The sequence below is a fragment of the Hyla sarda genome, unplaced genomic scaffold (genome assembly GCF_029499605.1).
Source record: "Hyla sarda isolate aHylSar1 unplaced genomic scaffold, aHylSar1.hap1 scaffold_271, whole genome shotgun sequence".
NCBI classification, from domain to species: domain Eukaryota; kingdom Metazoa; phylum Chordata; class Amphibia; order Anura; family Hylidae; genus Hyla; species Hyla sarda.
The window spans coordinates 7,859-29,689 of record NW_026609407.1 but is presented as its reverse complement, the minus strand read 5'-3'; the positions used below and the strand labels follow the sequence as shown (position 1 = coordinate 29,689).

Below are 21,831 nucleotides of genomic sequence, written 5' to 3'. Positions count from 1 at the left end.
GGGGCGGGCCCAACAAGGTCCCCTTCATGGGCACTATCACTGCTTGCTGTCAGGGAGGCTGCCAGACAATTTTCCATGCACACTCTGGGCTGGGGGGCAGTCAACCACCAGTACACACAGCAGAACCTAAACCCATACCATTATTGCTAAGCAGCAAGACAGGGGCCCATTGCACTCCCACGGGGCCTTTTTAAATGCAATCCATAACCCGGATTTGCCAGGAACCCTTCTTACTCCTCCTACTTGCATGTGACACTGGGCTTAGGATCTGCATAGGAAACACACACACAAGCACACACCTACCTTTGTTGCCTGCAGATGCCTCCTTGGCTGTCCCCAAACGGTATCAAACCAACACCCACGGGAAGCTGTAAGCATAGAGGACATGCCTGCACCCCATTGGACTTACCTGTGTGGGTTAAATCCGGGTTATTTGACAACCTATGGCGGTGATGGTTCTGCTCAGGCAGAGCAGTGCTGATGCTCCTCATAAAGCTGTCGCTGCTGTGAAGGTTCTAGGTGACATCACAAATCCCTTTGGTTACATACACAACAAAGCTGGGTTGTTGTTGTTTACACTCTGCAAGGCCTGTGGAAGTGAGTGACATCATAGCACTGTAGTTCTGAGGGTTCAAGATGGATGCAACAATCTCCTGTTGCTTCTATGAAGGCCGTAATAGACGACATCACCAAACAGCTCCATAGTCACATACACAGCAAAGGAGAGATGTTGTTTACACCTAGTGATGTCAGTGGTATTGAGTGACATCACAGCACAGTGCTAAGGCTCCTGGGCCTGGACACAGCAGCGGCTGCAATATCTCAACGGAGAATACGTTTATATCTATGTGTGTGTGTGCGCATATATATATATATATATATATATATATATATATATATATATATTTCTCCGCCGAAATCACTTTTAAACCCATTTCCACCTTTTTTTCCCTTCTCTTCCTCTTACTTTTTTTTCACGTTTTTTTACGTTTTTCTCCTTTTCGCCTCTTTTCTGGGCGTATTATTCTTCTTTTTCTTCTTTTTTTTCGTCTAATGCATACCCCATCAGTGCAGCAATGCTTATTCAATACCGCCAGCAGATGGAGACACTGGGGGATAATTTTCTAAGGATTTATACTGATTTTTCCTGTCTGAATTTGTCGCACAGAAAGTTGCAGGCCAAATATGTGTGACATTTCTGCGACTTTAGCTTCTAGAGCATTTTTACAACATTATACATAGGTGCTGAATACATAAAAAGCGACTGTTCAGCGACAGACAAGTCGCATCGGCTGAAAGTAGGCCAGAATGTCAGTCCATGTTGGAGCAGGTTTAGATACAGTCTAAAGCATAGATCTCAAAGTCTGTGCACAGAATTTAGCAAGGGCCTCGCACCTTCTGATGCATCAGGTAGGTGCACAATAGCATAGCCTAACCCTCTGTACTTTGGTCTATATTGATGCGGGACATAGACAGCCAGCTGATGACCAATCCATTAGTGCAATGGATGGCTGGAAGCATTTGTCTTTGCCTTTGCAATACCACAGAAGCAATGCATGGTCAATGTACAGCAATGACACACCTGTGTGAACAGCCAGGAGACCCCCCCCCCCCCCCATGTTATGTTACATAGTTACATAGTTAGTACGGTCGAAAAAAGACATATGTCCATCACGTTCAACCAGGGAATTAAGGGGTAGGGGTGTGGCGCGATATTGGGGAAGGGATGAGATTTTATATTTCTTCATAAGCATTAATCTTATTTTGTCAATTAGGAACATTCAGCACCCACCCGCTATCAAGGCAGCTGCCTATCATGTCATGCCCTACCTGCACAGGTGTGCTGGCTACTCAAATGATCCAATTAAGGAGGCCATTTAGTCAGCAGCAGCAGAAGTCCTGTGCCTGGACGCTCCAACAGGGGCCAGACACAAGCAGAAGCAGAAGCAGCAGAAGCAGCAGCAGCACCACCTTTTGTTTATTGGCTGCAGCAGCAGCAAGGCCCACAGGGCTGGCTAGCTGGCTAGCCAGCAAGCAGGTAGCAATGAAAGTAGGAATCTTTCTTTTTAACCCTGTAAGGGGGTGGTGCACTGTACCCGAAGATACTGCCATATCGGGTCAATGCATAGGGCGACGGAAGCAAGCTTCGAAATCGGCCCCCGTTCTCAAAAATCCATTTAATATATGGTCCCCAGATAGGGGACGTATCAGATATTAAACTGATAAGAACAGATACTACACTTGATCTTAGCCAAAAGGCCGAGAAGCGATAACCGTGAAAGGGGCGGGCCCAACAAGGTCCCCTTCATGGGCACTATCACTGCTTGCTGTCAGGGAGGCTGCCAGACAATTTTCCATGCACACTCTGGGCTGGGGGGCAGTCAACCACCAGTACACACAGCAGAACCTAAACCCATACCATTATTGCTAAGCAGCAAGACAGGGGCCCATTGCACTCCCACGGGGCCTTTTTAAATGCAATCCATAACCCGGATTTGCCAGGAACCCTTCTTACTCCTCCTACTTGCATGTGACACTGGGCTTAGGATCTGCATAGGAAACACACACACAAGCACACACCTACCTTTGTTGCCTGCAGATGCCTCCTTGGCTGTCCCCAAACGGTATCAAACCAACACCCACGGGAAGCTGTAAGCATAGAGGACATGCCTGCACCCCATTGGACTTACCTGTGTGGGTTAAATCCGGGTTATTTGACAACCTATGGCGGTGATGGTTCTGCTCAGGCAGAGCAGTGCTGATGCTCCTCATAAAGCTGTCGCTGCTGTGAAGGTTCTAGGTGACATCACAAATCCCTTTGGTTACATACACAACAAAGCTGGGTTGTTGTTGTTTACACTCTGCAAGGCCTGTGGAAGTGAGTGACATCATAGCACTGTAGTTCTGAGGGTTCAAGATGGATGCAACAATCTCCTGTTGCTTCTATGAAGGCCGTAATAGACGACATCACCAAACAGCTCCATAGTCACATACACAGCAAAGGAGAGATGTTGTTTACACCTAGTGATGTCAGTGGTATTGAGTGACATCACAGCACAGTGCTAAGGCTCCTGGGCCTGGACACAGCAGCGGCTGCAATATCTCAACGGAGAATACGTTTATATCTATGTGTGTGTGTGCGCATATATATATATATATATATATATATATATATATATATATATATATATATATATATTTCTCCGCCGAAATCACTTTTAAACCCATTTCCACCTTTTTTTCCCTTCTCTTCCTCTTACTTTTTTTTCACGTTTTTTTACGTTTTTCTCCTTTTCGCCTCTTTTCTGGGCGTATTATTCTTCTTTTTCTTCTTTTTTTTCGTCTAATGCATACCCCATCAGTGCAGCAATGCTTATTCAATACCGCCAGCAGATGGAGACACTGGGGGATAATTTTCTAAGGATTTATACTGATTTTTCCTGTCTGAATTTGTCGCACAGAAAGTTGCAGGCCAAATATGTGTGACATTTCTGCGACTTTAGCTTCTAGAGCATTTTTACAACATTATACATAGGTGCTGAATACATAAAAAGCGACTGTTCAGCGACAGACAAGTCGCATCGGCTGAAAGTAGGCCAGAATGTCAGTCCATGTTGGAGCAGGTTTAGATACAGTCTAAAGCATAGATCTCAAAGTCTGTGCACAGAATTTAGCAAGGGCCTCGCACCTTCTGATGCATCAGGTAGGTGCACAATAGCATAGCCTAACCCTCTGTACTTTGGTCTATATTGATGCGGGACATAGACAGCCAGCTGATGACCAATCCATTAGTGCAATGGATGGCTGGAAGCATTTGTCTTTGCCTTTGCAATACCACAGAAGCAATGCATGGTCAATGTACAGCAATGACACACCTGTGTGAACAGCCAGGAGACCCCCCCCCCCCCCCATGTTATGTTACATAGTTACATAGTTAGTACGGTCGAAAAAAGACATATGTCCATCACGTTCAACCAGGGAATTAAGGGGTAGGGGTGTGGCGCGATATTGGGGAAGGGATGAGATTTTATATTTCTTCATAAGCATTAATCTTATTTTGTCAATTAGGAACATTCAGCACCCACCCGCTATCAAGGCAGCTGCCTATCATGTCATGCCCTACCTGCACAGGTGTGCTGGCTACTCAAATGATCCAATTAAGGAGGCCATTTAGTCAGCAGCAGCAGAAGTCCTGTGCCTGGACGCTCCAACAGGGGCCAGACACAAGCAGAAGCAGAAGCAGCAGAAGCAGCAGCAGCACCACCTTTTGTTTATTGGCTGCAGCAGCAGCAAGGCCCACAGGGCTGGCTAGCTGGCTAGCCAGCAAGCAGGTAGCAATGAAAGTAGGAATCTTTCTTTTTAACCCTGTAAGGGGGTGGTGCACTGTACCCGAAGATACTGCCATATCGGGTCAATGCATAGGGCGACGGAAGCAAGCTTCGAAATCGGCCCCCGTTCTCAAAAATCCATTTAATATATGGTCCCCAGATAGGGGACGTATCAGATATTAAACTGATAAGAACAGATACTACACTTGATCTTAGCCAAAAGGCCGAGAAGCGATAACCGTGAAAGGGGCGGGCCCAACAAGGTCCCCTTCATGGGCACTATCACTGCTTGCTGTCAGGGAGGCTGCCAGACAATTTTCCATGCACACTCTGGGCTGGGGGGCAGTCAACCACCAGTACACACAGCAGAACCTAAACCCATACCATTATTGCTAAGCAGCAAGACAGGGGCCCATTGCACTCCCACGGGGCCTTTTTAAATGCAATCCATAACCCGGATTTGCCAGGAACCCTTCTTACTCCTCCTACTTGCATGTGACACTGGGCTTAGGATCTGCATAGGAAACACACACAAGCACACACCTACCTTTGTTGCCTGCAGATGCCTCCTTGGCTGTCCCCAAACGGTATCAAACCAACACCCACGGGAAGCTGTAAGCATAGAGGACATGCCTGCACCCCATTGGACTTACCTGTGTGGGTTAAATCCGGGTTATTTGACAACCTATGGCGGTGATGGTTCTGCTCAGGCAGAGCAGTGCTGATGCTCCTCATAAAGCTGTCGCTGCTGTGAAGGTTCTAGGTGACATCACAAATCCCTTTGGTTACATACACAACAAAGCTGGGTTGTTGTTGTTTACACTCTGCAAGGCCTGTGGAAGTGAGTGACATCATAGCACTGTAGTTCTGAGGGTTCAAGATGGATGCAACAATCTCCTGTTGCTTCTATGAAGGCCGTAATAGACGACATCACCAAACAGCTCCATAGTCACATACACAGCAAAGGAGAGATGTTGTTTACACCTAGTGATGTCAGTGGTATTGAGTGACATCACAGCACAGTGCTAAGGCTCCTGGGCCTGGACACAGCAGCGGCTGCAATATCTCAACGGAGAATACGTTTATATCTATGTGTGTGTGTGCGCATATATATATATATATATATATATATATATATATATATATATTTCTCCGCCGAAATCACTTTTAAACCCATTTCCACCTTTTTTTCCCTTCTCTTCCTCTTACTTTTTTTTCACGTTTTTTACGTTTTTCTCCTTTTCGCCTCTTTTCTGGGCGTATTATTCTTCTTTTTCTTCTTTTTTTTCGTCTAATGCATACCCCATCAGTGCAGCAATGCTTATTCAATACCGCCAGCAGATGGAGACACTGGGGGATAATTTTCTAAGGATTTATACTGATTTTTCCTGTCTGAATTTGTCGCACAGAAAGTTGCAGGCCAAATATGTGTGACATTTCTGCGACTTTAGCTTCTAGAGCATTTTTACAACATTATACATAGGTGCTGAATACATAAAAAGCGACTGTTCAGCGACAGACAAGTCGCATCGGCTGAAAGTAGGCCAGAATGTCAGTCCATGTTGGAGCAGGTTTAGATACAGTCTAAAGCATAGATCTCAAAGTCTGTGCACAGAATTTAGCAAGGGCCTCGCACCTTCTGATGCATCAGGTAGGTGCACAATAGCATAGCCTAACCCTCTGTACTTTGGTCTATATTGATGCGGGACATAGACAGCCAGCTGATGACCAATCCATTAGTGCAATGGATGGCTGGAAGCATTTGTCTTTGCCTTTGCAATACCACAGAAGCAATGCATGGTCAATGTACAGCAATGACACACCTGTGTGAACAGCCAGGAGACCCCCCCCCCCCCCATGTTATGTTACATAGTTACATAGTTAGTACGGTCGAAAAAAGACATATGTCCATCACGTTCAACCAGGGAATTAAGGGGTAGGGGTGTGGCGCGATATTGGGGAAGGGATGAGATTTTATATTTCTTCATAAGCATTAATCTTATTTTGTCAATTAGGAACATTCAGCACCCACCCGCTATCAAGGCAGCTGCCTATCATGTCATGCCCTACCTGCACAGGTGTGCTGGCTACTCAAATGATCCAATTAAGGAGGCCATTTAGTCAGCAGCAGCAAAAGTCCTGTGCCTGGACGCTCCAACAGGGGCCAGACACAAGCAGAAGCAGAAGCAGCAGAAGCAGCAGCAGCACCACCTTTTGTTTATTGGCTGCAGCAGCAGCAAGGCCCACAGGGCTGGCTAGCTGGCTAGCCAGCAAGCAGGTAGCAATGAAAGTAGGAATCTTTCTTTTTAACCCTGTAAGGGGGTGGTGCACTGTACCCGAAGATACTGCCATATCGGGTCAATGCATAGGGCGACGGAAGCAAGCTTCGAAATCGGCCCCCGTTCTCAAAAATCCATTTAATATATGGTCCCCAGATAGGGGACGTATCAGATATTAAACTGATAAGAACAGATACTACACTTGATCTTAGCCAAAAGGCCGAGAAGCGATAACCGTGAAAGGGGCGGGCCCAACAAGGTCCCCTTCATGGGCACTATCACTGCTTGCTGTCAGGGAGGCTGCCAGACAATTTTCCATGCACACTCTGGGCTGGGGGGCAGTCAACCACCAGTACACACAGCAGAACCTAAACCCATACCATTATTGCTAAGCAACAAGACAGGGGCCCATTGCACTCCCACGGGGCCTTTTTAAATGCAATCCATAACCCGGATTTGCCAGGAACCCTTCTTACTCCTCCTACTTGCATGTGACACTGGGCTTAGGATCTGCATAGGAAACACACACACAAGCACACACCTACCTTTGTTGCCTGCAGATGCCTCCTTGGCTGTCCCCAAACGGTATCAAACCAACACCCACGGGAAGCTGTAAGCATAGAGGACATGCCTGCACCCCATTGGACTTACCTGTGTGGGTTAAATCCGGGTTATTTGACAACCTATGGCGGTGATGGTTCTGCTCAGGCAGAGCAGTGCTGATGCTCCTCATAAAGCTGTCGCTGCTGTGAAGGTTCTAGGTGACATCACAAATCCCTTTGGTTACATACACAACAAAGCTGGGTTGTTGTTGTTTACACTCTGCAAGGCCTGTGGAAGTGAGTGACATCATAGCACTGTAGTTCTGAGGGTTCAAGATGGATGCAACAATCTCCTGTTGCTTCTATGAAGGCCGTAATAGACGACATCACCAAACAGCTCCATAGTCACATACACAGCAAAGGAGAGATGTTGTTTACACCTAGTGATGTCAGTGGTATTGAGTGACATCACAGCACAGTGCTAAGGCTCCTGGGCCTGGACACAGCAGCGGCTGCAATATCTCAACGGAGAATACGTTTATATCTATGTGTGTGTGTGCGCATATATATATATATATATATATATATATATATATATATATATATATATTTCTCCGCCGAAATCACTTTTAAACCCATTTCCACCTTTTTTTCCCTTCTCTTCCTCTTACTTTTTTTTCACGTTTTTTTACGTTTTTCTCCTTTTCGCCTCTTTTCTGGGCGTATTATTCTTCTTTTTCTTCTTTTTTTTCGTCTAATGCATACCCCATCAGTGCAGCAATGCTTATTCAATACCGCCAGCAGATGGAGACACTGGGGGATAATTTTCTAAGGATTTATACTGATTTTTCCTGTCTGAATTTGTCGCACAGAAAGTTGCAGGCCAAATATGTGTGACATTTCTGCGACTTTAGCTTCTAGAGCATTTTTACAACATTATACATAGGTGCTGAATACATAAAAAGCGACTGTTCAGCGACAGACAAGTCGCATCGGCTGAAAGTAGGCCAGAATGTCAGTCCATGTTGGAGCAGGTTTAGATACAGTCTAAAGCATAGATCTCAAAGTCTGTGCACAGAATTTAGCAAGGGCCTCGCACCTTCTGATGCATCAGGTAGGTGCACAATAGCATAGCCTAACCCTCTGTACTTTGGTCTATATTGATGCGGGACATAGACAGCCAGCTGATGACCAATCCATTAGTGCAATGGATGGCTGGAAGCATTTGTCTTTGCCTTTGCAATACCACAGAAGCAATGCATGGTCAATGTACAGCAATGACACACCTGTGTGAACAGCCAGGAGACCCCCCCCCCCCCCATGTTATGTTACATAGTTACATAGTTAGTACGGTCGAAAAAAGACATATGTCCATCACGTTCAACCAGGGAATTAAGGGGTAGGGGTGTGGCGCGATATTGGGGAAGGGATGAGATTTTATATTTCTTCATAAGCATTAATCTTATTTTGTCAATTAGGAACATTCAGCACCCACCCGCTATCAAGGCAGCTGCCTATCATGTCATGCCCTACCTGCACAGGTGTGCTGGCTACTCAAATGATCCAATTAAGGAGGCCATTTAGTCAGCAGCAGCAGAAGTCCTGTGCCTGGACGCTCCAACAGGGGCCAGACACAAGCAGAAGCAGAAGCAGCAGAAGCAGCAGCAGCACCACCTTTTGTTTATTGGCTGCAGCAGCAGCAAGGCCCACAGGGCTGGCTAGCTGGCTAGCCAGCAAGCAGGTAGCAATGAAAGTAGGAATCTTTCTTTTTAACCCTGTAAGGGGGTGGTGCACTGTACCCGAAGATATTGCCATATCGGGTCAATGCATAGGGCGACGGAAGCAAGCTTCGAAATCGGCCCCCGTTCTCAAAAATCCATTTAATATATGGTCCCCAGATAGGGGACGTATCAGATATTAAACTGATAAGAACAGATACTACACTTGATCTTAGCCAAAAGGCCGAGAAGCGATAACCGTGAAAGGGGCGGGCCCAACAAGGTCCCCTTCATGGGCACTATCACTGCTTGCTGTCAGGGAGGCTGCCAGACAATTTTCCATGCACACTCTGGGCTGGGGGGCAGTCAACCACCAGTACACACAGCAGAACCTAAACCCATACCATTATTGCTAAGCAGCAAGACAGGGGCCCATTGCACTCCCACGGGGCCTTTTTAAATGCAATCCATAACCCGGATTTGCCAGGAACCCTTCTTACTCCTCCTACTTGCATGTGACACTGGGCTTAGGATCTGCATAGGAAACACACACACAAGCACACACCTACCTTTGTTGCCTGCAGATGCCTCCTTGGCTGTCCCCAAACGGTATCAAACCAACACCCACGGGAAGCTGTAAGCATAGAGGACATGCCTGCACCCCATTGGACTTACCTGTGTGGGTTAAATCCGGGTTATTTGACAACCTATGGCGGTGATGGTTCTGCTCAGGCAGAGCAGTGCTGATGCTCCTCATAAAGCTGTCGCTGCTGTGAAGGTTCTAGGTGACATCACAAATCCCTTTGGTTACATACACAACAAAGCTGGGTTGTTGTTGTTTACACTCTGCAAGGCCTGTGGAAGTGAGTGACATCATAGCACTGTAGTTCTGAGGGTTCAAGATGGATGCAACAATCTCCTGTTGCTTCTATGAAGGCCGTAATAGACGACATCACCAAACAGCTCCATAGTCACATACACAGCAAAGGAGAGATGTTGTTTACACCTAGTGATGTCAGTGGTATTGAGTGACATCACAGCACAGTGCTAAGGCTCCTGGGCCTGGACACAGCAGCGGCTGCAATATCTCAACGGAGAATACGTTTATATCTATGTGTGTGTGTGCGCATATATATATATATATATATATATATATATATATATATATATTTCTCCGCCGAAATCACTTTTAAACCCATTTCCACCTTTTTTTCCCTTCTCTTCCTCTTACTTTTTTTTCACGTTTTTTTACGTTTTTCTCCTTTTCGCCTCTTTTCTGGGCGTATTATTCTTCTTTTTCTTCTTTTTTTCGTCTAATGCATACCCCATCAGTGCAGCAATGCTTATTCAATACCGCCAGCAGATGGAGACACTGGGGGATAATTTTCTAAGGATTTATACTGATTTTTCCTGTCTGAATTTGTCGCACAGAAAGTTGCAGGCCAAATATGTGTGACATTTCTGCGACTTTAGCTTCTAGAGCATTTTTACAACATTATACATAGGTGCTGAATACATAAAAAGCGACTGTTCAGCGACAGACAAGTCGCATCGGCTGAAAGTAGGCCAGAATGTCAGTCCATGTTGGAGCAGGTTTAGATACAGTCTAAAGCATAGATCTCAAAGTCTGTGCACAGAATTTAGCAAGGGCCTCGCACCTTCTGATGCATCAGGTAGGTGCACAATAGCATAGCCTAACCCTCTGTACTTTGGTCTATATTGATGCGGGACATAGACAGCCAGCTGATGACCAATCCATTAGTGCAATGGATGGCTGGAAGCATTTGTCTTTGCCTTTGCAATACCACAGAAGCAATGCATGGTCAATGTACAGCAATGACACACCTGTGTGAACAGCCAGGAGACCCCCCCCCCCCCCATGTTATGTTACATAGTTACATAGTTAGTACGGTCGAAAAAAGACATATGTCCATCACGTTCAACCAGGGAATTAAGGGGTAGGGGTGTGGCGCGATATTGGGGAAGGGATGAGATTTTATATTTCTTCATAAGCATTAATCTTATTTTGTCAATTAGGAACATTCAGCACCCACCCGCTATCAAGGCAGCTGCCTATCATGTCATGCCCTACCTGCACAGGTGTGCTGGCTACTCAAATGATCCAATTAAGGAGGCCATTTAGTCAGCAGCAGCAGAAGTCCTGTGCCTGGACGCTCCAACAGGGGCCAGACACAAGCAGAAGCAGAAGCAGCAGAAGCAGCAGCAGCACCACCTTTTGTTTATTGGCTGAAGCAGCAGCAAGGCCCACAGGGCTGGCTAGCTGGCTAGCCAGCAAGCAGGTAGCAATGAAAGTAGGAATCTTTCTTTTTAACCCTGTAAGGGGGTGGTGCACTGTACCCGAAGATACTGCCATATCGGGTCAATGCATAGGGCGACGGAAGCAAGCTTCGAAATCGGCCCCCGTTCTCAAAAATCCATTTAATATATGGTCCCCAGATAGGGGACGTATCAGATATTAAACTGATAAGAACAGATACTACACTTGATCTTAGCCAAAAGGCCGAGAAGCGATAACCGTGAAAGGGGCGGGCCCAACAAGGTCCCCTTCATGGGCACTATCACTGCTTGCTGTCAGGGAGGCTGCCAGACAATTTTCCATGCACACTCTGGGCTGGGGGGCAGTCAACCACCAGTACACACAGCAGAACCTAAACCCATACCATTATTGCTAAGCAGCAAGACAGGGGCCCATTGCACTCCCACGGGGCCTTTTTAAATGCAATCCATAACCCGGATTTGCCAGGAACCCTTCTTACTCCTCCTACTTGCATGTGACACTGGGCTTAGGATCTGCATAGGAAACACACACACAAGCACACACCTACCTTTGTTGCCTGCAGATGCCTCCTTGGCTGTCCCCAAACGGTATCAAACCAACACCCACGGGAAGCTGTAAGCATAGAGGACATGCCTGCACCCCATTGGACTTACCTGTGTGGGTTAAATCCGGGTTATTTGACAACCTATGGCGGTGATGGTTCTGCTCAGGCAGAGCAGTGCTGATGCTCCTCATAAAGCTGTCGCTGCTGTGAAGGTTCTAGGTGACATCACAAATCCCTTTGGTTACATACACAACAAAGCTGGGTTGTTGTTGTTTACACTCTGCAAGGCCTGTGGAAGTGAGTGACATCATAGCACTGTAGTTCTGAGGGTTCAAGATGGATGCAACAATCTCCTGTTGCTTCTATGAAGGCCGTAATAGACGACATCACCAAACAGCTCCATAGTCACATACACAGCAAAGGAGAGATGTTGTTTACACCTAGTGATGTCAGTGGTATTGAGTGACATCACAGCACAGTGCTAAGGCTCCTGGGCCTGGACACAGCAGCGGCTGCAATATCTCAACGGAGAATACGTTTATATCTATGTGTGTGTGTGCGCATATATATATATATATATATATATATATATATATATATATATATATATTTCTCCGCCGAAATCACTTTTAAACCCATTTCCACCTTTTTTTCCCTTCTCTTCCTCTTACTTTTTTTTCACGTTTTTTTACGTTTTTCTCCTTTTCGCCTCTTTTCTGGGCGTATTATTCTTCTTTTTCTTCTTTTTTTTCGTCTAATGCATACCCCATCAGTGCAGCAATGCTTATTCAATACCGCCAGCAGATGGAGACACTGGGGGATAATTTTCTAAGGATTTATACTGATTTTTCCTGTCTGAATTTGTCGCACAGAAAGTTGCAGGCCAAATATGTGTGACATTTCTGCGACTTTAGCTTCTAGAGCATTTTTACAACATTATACATAGGTGCTGAATACATAAAAAGCGACTGTTCAGCGACAGACAAGTCGCATCGGCTGAAAGTAGGCCAGAATGTCAGTCCATGTTGGAGCAGGTTTAGATACAGTCTAAAGCATAGATCTCAAAGTCTGTGCACAGAATTTAGCAAGGGCCTCGCACCTTCTGATGCATCAGGTAGGTGCACAATAGCATAGCCTAACCCTCTGTACTTTGGTCTATATTGATGCGGGACATAGACAGCCAGCTGATGACCAATCCATTAGTGCAATGGATGGCTGGAAGCATTTGTCTTTGCCTTTGCAATACCACAGAAGCAATGCATGGTCAATGTACAGCAATGACACACCTGTGTGAACAGCCAGGAGACCCCCCCCCCCCCCATGTTATGTTACATAGTTACATAGTACGGTCGAAAAAAGACATATGTCCATCACGTTCAACCAGGGAATTAAGGGGTAGGGGTGTGGCGCGATATTGGGGAAGGGATGAGATTTTATATTTCTTCATAAGCATTAATCTTATTTTGTCAATTAGGAACATTCAGCACCCACCCGCTATCAAGGCAGCTGCCTATCATGTCATGCCCTACCTGCACAGGTGTGCTGGCTACTCAAATGATCCAATTAAGGAGGCCATTTAGTCAGCAGCAGCAGAAGTCCTGTGCCTGGACGCTCCAACAGGGGCCAGACACAAGCAGAAGCAGAAGCAGCAGAAGCAGCAGCAGCACCACCTTTTGTTTATTGGCTGCAGCAGCAGCAAGGCCCACAGGGCTGGCTAGCTGGCTAGCCAGCAAGCAGGTAGCAATGAAAGTAGGAATCTTTCTTTTTAACCCTGTAAGGGGGTGGTGCACTGTACCCGAAGATACTGCCATATCGGGTCAATGCATAGGGCGACGGAAGCAAGCTTCGAAATCGGCCCCCGTTCTCAAAAATCCATTTAATATATGGTCCCCAGATAGGGGACGTATCAGATATTAAACTGATAAGAACAGATACTACACTTGATCTTAGCCAAAAGGCCGAGAAGCGATAACCGTGAAAGGGGCGGGCCCAACAAGGTCCCCTTCATGGGCACTATCACTGCTTGCTGTCAGGGAGGCTGCCAGACAATTTTCCATGCACACTCTGGGCTGGGGGGCAGTCAACCACCAGTACACACAGCAGAACCTAAACCCATACCATTATTGCTAAGCAGCAAGACAGGGGCCCATTGCACTCCCACGGGGCCTTTTTAAATGCAATCCATAACCCGGATTTGCCAGGAACCCTTCTTACTCCTCCTACTTGCATGTGACACTGGGCTTAGGATCTGCATAGGAAACACACACACAAGCACACACCTACCTTTGTTGCCTGCAGATGCCTCCTTGGCTGTCCCCAAACGGTATCAAACCAACACCCACGGGAAGCTGTAAGCATAGAGGACATGCCTGCACCCCATTGGACTTACCTGTGTGGGTTAAATCCGGGTTATTTGACAACCTATGGCGGTGATGGTTCTGCTCAGGCAGAGCAGTGCTGATGCTCCTCATAAAGCTGTCGCTGCTGTGAAGGTTCTAGGTGACATCACAAATCCCTTTGGTTACATACACAACAAAGCTGGGTTGTTGTTGTTTACACTCTGCAAGGCCTGTGGAAGTGAGTGACATCATAGCACTGTAGTTCTGAGGGTTCAAGATGGATGCAACAATCTCCTGTTGCTTCTATGAAGGCCGTAATAGACGACATCACCAAACAGCTCCATAGTCACATACACAGCAAAGGAGAGATGTTGTTTACACCTAGTGATGTCAGTGGTATTGAGTGACATCACAGCACAGTGCTAAGGCTCCTGGGCCTGGACACAGCAGCGGCTGCAATATCTCAACGGAGAATACGTTTATATCTATGTGTGTGTGTGCGCATATATATATATATATATATATATATATATATATATATATATATATATATATATTTCTCCGCCGAAATCACTTTTAAACCCATTTCCACCTTTTTTTCCCTTCTCTTCCTCTTACTTTTTTTTCACGTTTTTTTACGTTTTTCTCCTTTTCGCCTCTTTTCTGGGCGTATTATTCTTCTTTTTCTTCTTTTTTTTCGTCTAATGCATACCCCATCAGTGCAGCAATGCTTATTCAATACCGCCAGCAGATGGAGACACTGGGGGATAATTTTCTAAGGATTTATACTGATTTTTCCTGTCTGAATTTGTCGCACAGAAAGTTGCAGGCCAAATATGTGTGACATTTCTGCGACTTTAGCTTCTAGAGCATTTTTACAACATTATACATAGGTGCTGAATACATAAAAAGCGACTGTTCAGCGACAGACAAGTCGCATCGGCTGAAAGTAGGCCAGAATGTCAGTCCATGTTGGAGCAGGTTTAGATACAGTCTAAAGCATAGATCTCAAAGTCTGTGCACAGAATTTAGCAAGGGCCTCGCACCTTCTGATGCATCAGGTAGGTGCACAATAGCATAGCCTAACCCTCTGTACTTTGGTCTATATTGATGCGGGACATAGACAGCCAGCTGATGACCAATCCATTAGTGCAATGGATGGCTGGAAGCATTTGTCTTTGCCTTTGCAATACCACAGAAGCAATGCATGGTCAATGTACAGCAATGACACACCTGTGTGAACAGCCAGGAGACCCCCCCCCCCCCCATGTTATGTTACATAGTTACATAGTTAGTACGGTCGAAAAAAGACATATGTCCATCACGTTCAACCAGGGAATTAAGGGGTAGGGGTGTGGCGCGATATTGGGGAAGGGATGAGATTTTATATTTCTTCATAAGCATTAATCTTATTTTGTCAATTAGGAACATTCAGCACCCACCCGCTATCAAGGCAGCTGCCTATCATGTCATGCCCTACCTGCACAGGTGTGCTGGCTACTCAAATGATCCAATTAAGGAGGCCATTTAGTCAGCAGCAGCAGAAGTCCTGTGCCTGGACGCTCCAACAGGGGCCAGACACAAGCAGAAGCAGAAGCAGCAGAAGCAGCAGCAGCACCACCTTTTGTTTATTGGCTGCAGCAGCAGCAAGGCCCACAGGGCTGGCTAGCTGGCTAGCCAGCAAGCAGGTAGCAATGAAAGTAGGAATCTTTCTTTTTAACCCTGTAAGGGGGTGGTGCACTGTACCCGAAGATACTGCCATATCGGGTCAATGCATAGGGCGACGGAAGCAAGCTTCGAAATCGGCCCCCGTTCTCAAAAATCCATTTAATATATGGTCCCCAGATAGGGGACGTATCAGATATTAAACTGATAAGAACAGATACTACACTTGATCTTAGCCAAAAGGCCGAGAAGCGATAACCGTGAAAGGGGCGGGCCCAACAAGGTCCCCTTCATGGGCACTATCACTGCTTGCTGTCAGGGAGGCTGCCAGACAATTTTCCATGCACACTCTGGGCTGGGGGGCAGTCAACCACCAGTACACACAGCAGAACCTAAACCCATACCATTATTGCTAAGCAGCAAGACAGGGGCCCATTGCACTCCCACGGGGCCTTTTTAAATGCAATCCATAACCCGGATTTGCCAGGAACCCTTCTTACTCCTCCTACTTGCATGTGACACTGGGCTTAGGATCTGCATAGGAAACACACACACAAGCACACACCTACCTTTGTTGCCTGCAGATGCCTCCTTGGCTGTCCCCAAACGGTATCAAACCAACACCCACGGGAAGCTGTAAGCATAGAGGACATGCCTGCACCCCATTGGACTTACCTGTGTGGGTTAAATCCGGGTTATTTGACAACCTATGGCGGTGATGGTTCTGCTCAGGCAGAGCAGTGCTGATGCTCCTCATAAAGCTGTCGCTGCTGTGAAGGTTCTAGGTGACATCACAAATCCCTTTGGTTACATACACAACAAAGCTGGGTTGTTGTTGTTTACACTCTGCAAGGCCTGTGGAAGTGAGTGACATCATAGCACTGTAGTTCTGAGGGTTCAAGATGGATGCAACAATCTCCTGTTGCTTCTATGAAGGCCGTAATAGACGACATCACCAAACAGCTCCATAGTCACATACACAGCAAAGGAGAGATGTTGTTTACACCTAGTGATGTCAGTGGTATTGAGTGACATCACAGCACAGTGCTAAGGCTCCTGGGCCTGGACACAGCAGCGGCTGCAATATCTCAACGGAGAATACGTTTATATCTATGTGTGTGTGTGCGCATATATATATATATATATATATATATATATATATATATATATATATTTCTCCGCCGAAATCACTTTTAAACCCATTTCCACCTTTTTTTCCCTTCTCTTCCTCTTACTTTTTTTTCACGTTTTTTTACGTTTTTCTCCTTTTCGCCTCTTTTCTGGGCGTATTATTCTTCTTTTTCTTCTTTTTTTTCGTCTAATGCATACCCCATCAGTGCAGCAATGCTTATTCAATACCGCCAGCAGATGGAGACACTGGGGGATAATTTTCTAAGGATTTATACTGATTTTTCCTGTCTGAATTTGTCGCACAGAAAGTTGCAGGCCAAATATGTGTGACATTTCTGCGACTTTAGCTTCTAGAGCATTTTTACAACATTATACATAGGTGCTGAATACATAAAAAGCGACTGTTCAGCGACAGACAAGTCGCATCGGCTGAAAGTAGGCCAGAATGTCAGTCCATGTTGGAGCAGGTTTAGATACAGTCTAAAGCATAGATCTCAAAGTCTGTGCACAGAATTTAGCAAGGGCCTCGCACCTTCTGATGCATCAGGTAGGTGCACAATAGCATAGCCTAACCCTCTGTACTTTGGTCTATATTGATGCGGGACATAGACAGCCAGCTGATGACCAATCCATTAGTGCAATGGATGGCTGGAAGCATTTGTCTTTGCCTTTGCAATACCACAGAAGCAATGCATGGTCAATGTACAGCAATGACACACCTGTGTGAACAGCCAGGAGACCCCCCCCCCCCCATGTTATGTTACATAGTTACATAGTTAGTACGGTCGAAAAAAGACATATGTCCATCACGTTCAACCAGGGAATTAAGGGGTAGGGGTGTGGCGCGATATTGGGGAAGGGATGAGATTTTATATTTCTTCATAAGCATTAATCTTATTTTGTCAATTAGGAACATTCAGCACCCACCCGCTATCAAGGCAGCTGCCTATCATGTCATGCCCTACCTGCACAGGTGTGCTGGCTACTCAAATGATCCAATTAAGGAGGCCATTTAGTCAGCAGCAGCAGAAGTCCTGTGCCTGGACGCTCCAACAGGGGCCAGACACAAGCAGAAGCAGAAGCAGCAGAAGCAGCAGCAGCACCACCTTTTGTTTATTGGCTGCAGCAGCAGCAAGGCCCACAGGGCTGGCTAGCTGGCTAGCCAGCAAGCAGGTAGCAATGAAAGTAGGAATCTTTCTTTTTAACCCTGTAAGGGGGTGGTGCACTGTACCCGAAGATACTGCCATATCGGGTCAATGCATAGGGCGACGGAAGCAAGCTTCGAAATCGGCCCCCGTTCTCAAAAATCCATTTAATATATGGTCCCCAGATAGGGGACGTATCAGATATTAAACTGATAAGAACAGATACTACACTTGATCTTAGCCAAAAGGCCGAGAAGCGATAACCGTGAAAGGGGCGGGCCCAACAAGGTCCCCTTCATGGGCACTATCACTGCTTGCTGTCAGGGAGGCTGCCAGACAATTTTCCATGCACACTCTGGGCTGGGGGGCAGTCAACCACCAGTACACACAGCAGAACCTAAACCCATACCATTATTGCTAAGCAGCAAGACAGGGGCCCATTGCACTCCCACGGGGCCTTTTTAAATGCAATCCATAACCCGGATTTGCCAGGAACCCTTCTTACTCCTCCTACTTGCATGTGACACTGGGCTTAGGATCTGCATAGGAAACACACACACAAGCACACACCTACCTTTGTTGCCTGCAGATGCCTCCTTGGCTGTCCCCAAACGGTATCAAACCAACACCCACGGGAAGCTGTAAGCATAGAGGACATGCCTGCACCCCATTGGACTTACCTGTGTGGGTTAAATCCGGGTTATTTGACAACCTATGGCGGTGATGGTTCTGCTCAGGCAGAGCAGTGCTGATGCTCCTCATAAAGCTGTCGCTGCTGTGAAGGTTCTAGGTGACATCACAAATCCCTTTGGTTACATACACAACAAAGCTGGGTTGTTGTTGTTTACACTCTGCAAGGCCTGTGGAAGTGAGTGACATCATAGCACTGTAGTTCTGAGGGTTCAAGATGGATGCAACAATCTCCTGTTGCTTCTATGAAGGCCGTAATAGACGACATCACCAAACAGCTCCATAGTCACATACACAGCAAAGGAGAGATGTTGTTTACACCTAGTGATGTCAGTGGTATTGAGTGACATCACAGCACAGTGCTAAGGCTCCTGGGCCTGGACACAGCAGCGGCTGCAATATCTCAACGGAGAATACGTTTATATCTATGTGTGTGTGTGCGCATATATATATATATATATATATATATATATATATATATATTTCTCCGCCGAAATCACTTTTAAACCCATTTCCACCTTTTTTTCCCTTCTCTTCCTCTTACTTTTTTTTCACGTTTTTTTACGTTTTTCTCCTTTTCGCCTCTTTTCTGGGCGTATTATTCTTCTTTTTCTTCTTTTTTTTCGTCTAATGCATACCCCATCAGTGCAGCAATGCTTATTCAATACCGCCAGCAGATGGAGACACTGGGGGATAATTTTCTAAGGATTTATACTGATTTTTCCTGTCTGAATTTGTCGCACAGAAAGTTGCAGGCCAAATATGTGTGACATTTCTGCGACTTTAGCTTCTAGAGCATTTTTACAACATTATACATAGGTGCTGAATACATAAAAAGCGACTGTTCAGCGACAGACAAGTCGCATCGGCTGAAAGTAGGCCAGAATGTCAGTCCATGTTGGAGCAGGTTTAGATACAGTCTAAAGCATAGATCTCAAAGTCTGTGCACAGAATTTAGCAAGGGCCTCGCACCTTCTGATGCATCAGGTAGGTGCACAATAGCATAGCCTAACCCTCTGTACTTTGGTCTATATTGATGCGGGACATAGACAGCCAGCTGATGACCAATCCATTAGTGCAATGGATGGCTGGAAGCATTTGTCTTTGCCTTTGCAATACCACAGAAGCAATGCATGGTCAATGTACAGCAATGACACACCTGTGTGAACAGCCAGGAGACCCCCCCCCCCCCCATGTTATGTTACATAGTTACATAGTTAGTACGGTCGAAAAAAGACATATGTCCATCACGTTCAACCAGGGAATTAAGGGGTAGGGGTGTGGCGCGATATTGGGGAAGGGATGAGATTTTATATTTCTTCATAAGCATTAATCTTATTTTGTCAATTAGGAACATTCAGCACCCACCCGCTATCAAGGCAGCTGCCTATCATGTCATGCCCTACCTGCACAGGTGTGCTGGCTACTCAAATGATCCAATTAAGGAGGCCATTTAGTCAGCAGCAGCAGAAGTCCTGTGCCTGGACGCTCCAACAGGGGCCAGACACAAGCAGAAGCAGAAGCAGCAGAAGCAGCAGCAGCACCACCTTTTGTTTATTGGCTGCAGCAGCAGCAAGGCCCACAGGGCTGGCTAGCTGGCTAGCCAGCAAGCAGGTAGCAATGAAAGTAGGAATCTTTCTTTTTAACCCTGTAAGGGGGTGGTGCACTGTACCCGAAGATACTGCCATATCGGGTCAATGCATAGGGCGACGGAAGCAAGCTTCGAAATCGGCCCCCGTTCTCAAAAATCCATTTAATATATGGTCCCCAGATAGGGGACGTATCAGATATTAAACTGATAAGAACAGATACTACACTTGATCTTAGCCAAAAGGCCGAGAAGCGATAACCGTGAAAGGGGCGGGCCCAACAAGGTCCCCTTCATGGGCACTATCACTGCTTGCTGTCAGGGAGGCTGCCAGACAATTTTCCATGCACACTCTGGGCTGGGGGGCAGTCAACCACCAGTACACACAGCAGAACCTAAACCCATACCATTATTGCTAAGCAGCAAGACAGGGGCCCATTGCACTCCCACGGGGCCTTTTTAAATGCAATCCATAACCCGGATTTGCCAGGAACCCTTCTTACTCCTCCTACTTGCATGTGACACTGGGCTTAGGATCTGCATAGGAAACACACACACAAGCACACACCTACCTTTGTTGCCTGCAGATGCCTCCTTGGCTGTCCCCAAACGGTATCAAACCAACACCCACGGGAAGCTGTAAGCATAGAGGACATGCCTGCACCCCATTGGACTTACCTGTGTGGGTTAAATCCGGGTTATTTGACAACCTATGGCGGTGATGGTTCTGCTCAGGCAGAGCAGTGCTGATGCTCCTCATAAAGCTGTCGCTGCTGTGAAGGTTCTAGGTGACATCACAAATCCCTTTGGTTACATACACAACAAAGCTGGGTTGTTGTTGTTTACACTCTGCAAGGCCTGTGGAAGTGAGTGACATCATAGCACTGTAGTTCTGAGGGTTCAAGATGGATGCAACAATCTCCTGTTGCTTCTATGAAGGCCGTAATAGACGACATCACCAAACAGCTCCATAGTCACATACACAGCAAAGGAGAGATGTTGTTTACACCTAGTGATGTCAGTGGTATTGAGTGACATCACAGCACAGTGCTAAGGCTCCTGGGCCTGGACACAGCAGCGGCTGCAATATCTCAACGGAGAATACGTTTATATCTATGTGTGTGTGTGCGCATATATATATATATATATATATATATATATATATATATATATATATTTCTCCGCCGAAATCACTTTTAAACCCATTTCCACCTTTTTTTCCCTTCTCTTCCTCTTACTTTTTTTTCACGTTTTTTTACGTTTTTCTCCTTTTCGCCTCTTTTCTGGGCGTATTATTCTTCTTTTTCTTCTTTTTTTTCGTCTAATGCATACCCCATCAGTGCAGCAATGCTTATTCAATACCGCCAGCAGATGGAGACACTGGGGGATAATTTTCTAAGGATTTATACTGATTTTTCCTGTCTGAATTTGTCGCACAGAAAGTTGCAGGCCAAATATGTGTGACATTTCTGCGACTTTAGCTTCTAGAGCATTTTTACAACATTATACATAGGTGCTGAATACATAAAAAGCGACTGTTCAGCGACAGACAAGTCGCATCGG

The 21,831-nt window shown here is 46.1% G+C and overlaps 9 non-coding genes across 9 annotated transcripts; all 9 read right to left on the bottom strand.

Moving 5' to 3' along the window:
- Nucleotides 1-2,080: 2,080 nt before the first annotated feature.
- On the bottom strand, nucleotides 2,081-2,271 carry LOC130325295 (U2 spliceosomal RNA). The gene has a single exon (XR_008870142.1). It is a non-coding gene; the product is annotated as a U2 spliceosomal RNA (small nuclear RNA).
- Nucleotides 2,272-4,373: 2,102 nt separating this feature from the next.
- LOC130325283 (U2 spliceosomal RNA) lies at nucleotides 4,374-4,564 on the bottom strand. Its single transcript, XR_008870131.1, has one exon. It is a non-coding gene; the product is annotated as a U2 spliceosomal RNA (small nuclear RNA).
- A 2,084-nt stretch (nucleotides 4,565-6,648) lies between these two features.
- Nucleotides 6,649-6,839, bottom strand: LOC130325271 (U2 spliceosomal RNA). Its single transcript, XR_008870120.1, has one exon. It is a non-coding gene; the product is annotated as a U2 spliceosomal RNA (small nuclear RNA).
- Nucleotides 6,840-8,932: 2,093 nt separating this feature from the next.
- On the bottom strand, nucleotides 8,933-9,123 carry LOC130325329 (U2 spliceosomal RNA). The gene has a single exon (XR_008870172.1). It is a non-coding gene; the product is annotated as a U2 spliceosomal RNA (small nuclear RNA).
- A 2,086-nt stretch (nucleotides 9,124-11,209) lies between these two features.
- On the bottom strand, nucleotides 11,210-11,400 carry LOC130325259 (U2 spliceosomal RNA). Its single transcript, XR_008870109.1, has one exon. It is a non-coding gene; the product is annotated as a U2 spliceosomal RNA (small nuclear RNA).
- Nucleotides 11,401-13,489: 2,089 nt separating this feature from the next.
- On the bottom strand, nucleotides 13,490-13,680 carry LOC130325247 (U2 spliceosomal RNA). Its single transcript, XR_008870098.1, has one exon. It is a non-coding gene; the product is annotated as a U2 spliceosomal RNA (small nuclear RNA).
- A 2,099-nt stretch (nucleotides 13,681-15,779) lies between these two features.
- On the bottom strand, nucleotides 15,780-15,970 carry LOC130325235 (U2 spliceosomal RNA). Its single transcript, XR_008870087.1, has one exon. It is a non-coding gene; the product is annotated as a U2 spliceosomal RNA (small nuclear RNA).
- A 2,090-nt stretch (nucleotides 15,971-18,060) lies between these two features.
- Nucleotides 18,061-18,251, bottom strand: LOC130325223 (U2 spliceosomal RNA). The gene has a single exon (XR_008870076.1). It is a non-coding gene; the product is annotated as a U2 spliceosomal RNA (small nuclear RNA).
- A 2,085-nt stretch (nucleotides 18,252-20,336) lies between these two features.
- On the bottom strand, nucleotides 20,337-20,527 carry LOC130325386 (U2 spliceosomal RNA). The gene has a single exon (XR_008870218.1). It is a non-coding gene; the product is annotated as a U2 spliceosomal RNA (small nuclear RNA).
- Nucleotides 20,528-21,831: the final 1,304 nt, after the last annotated feature.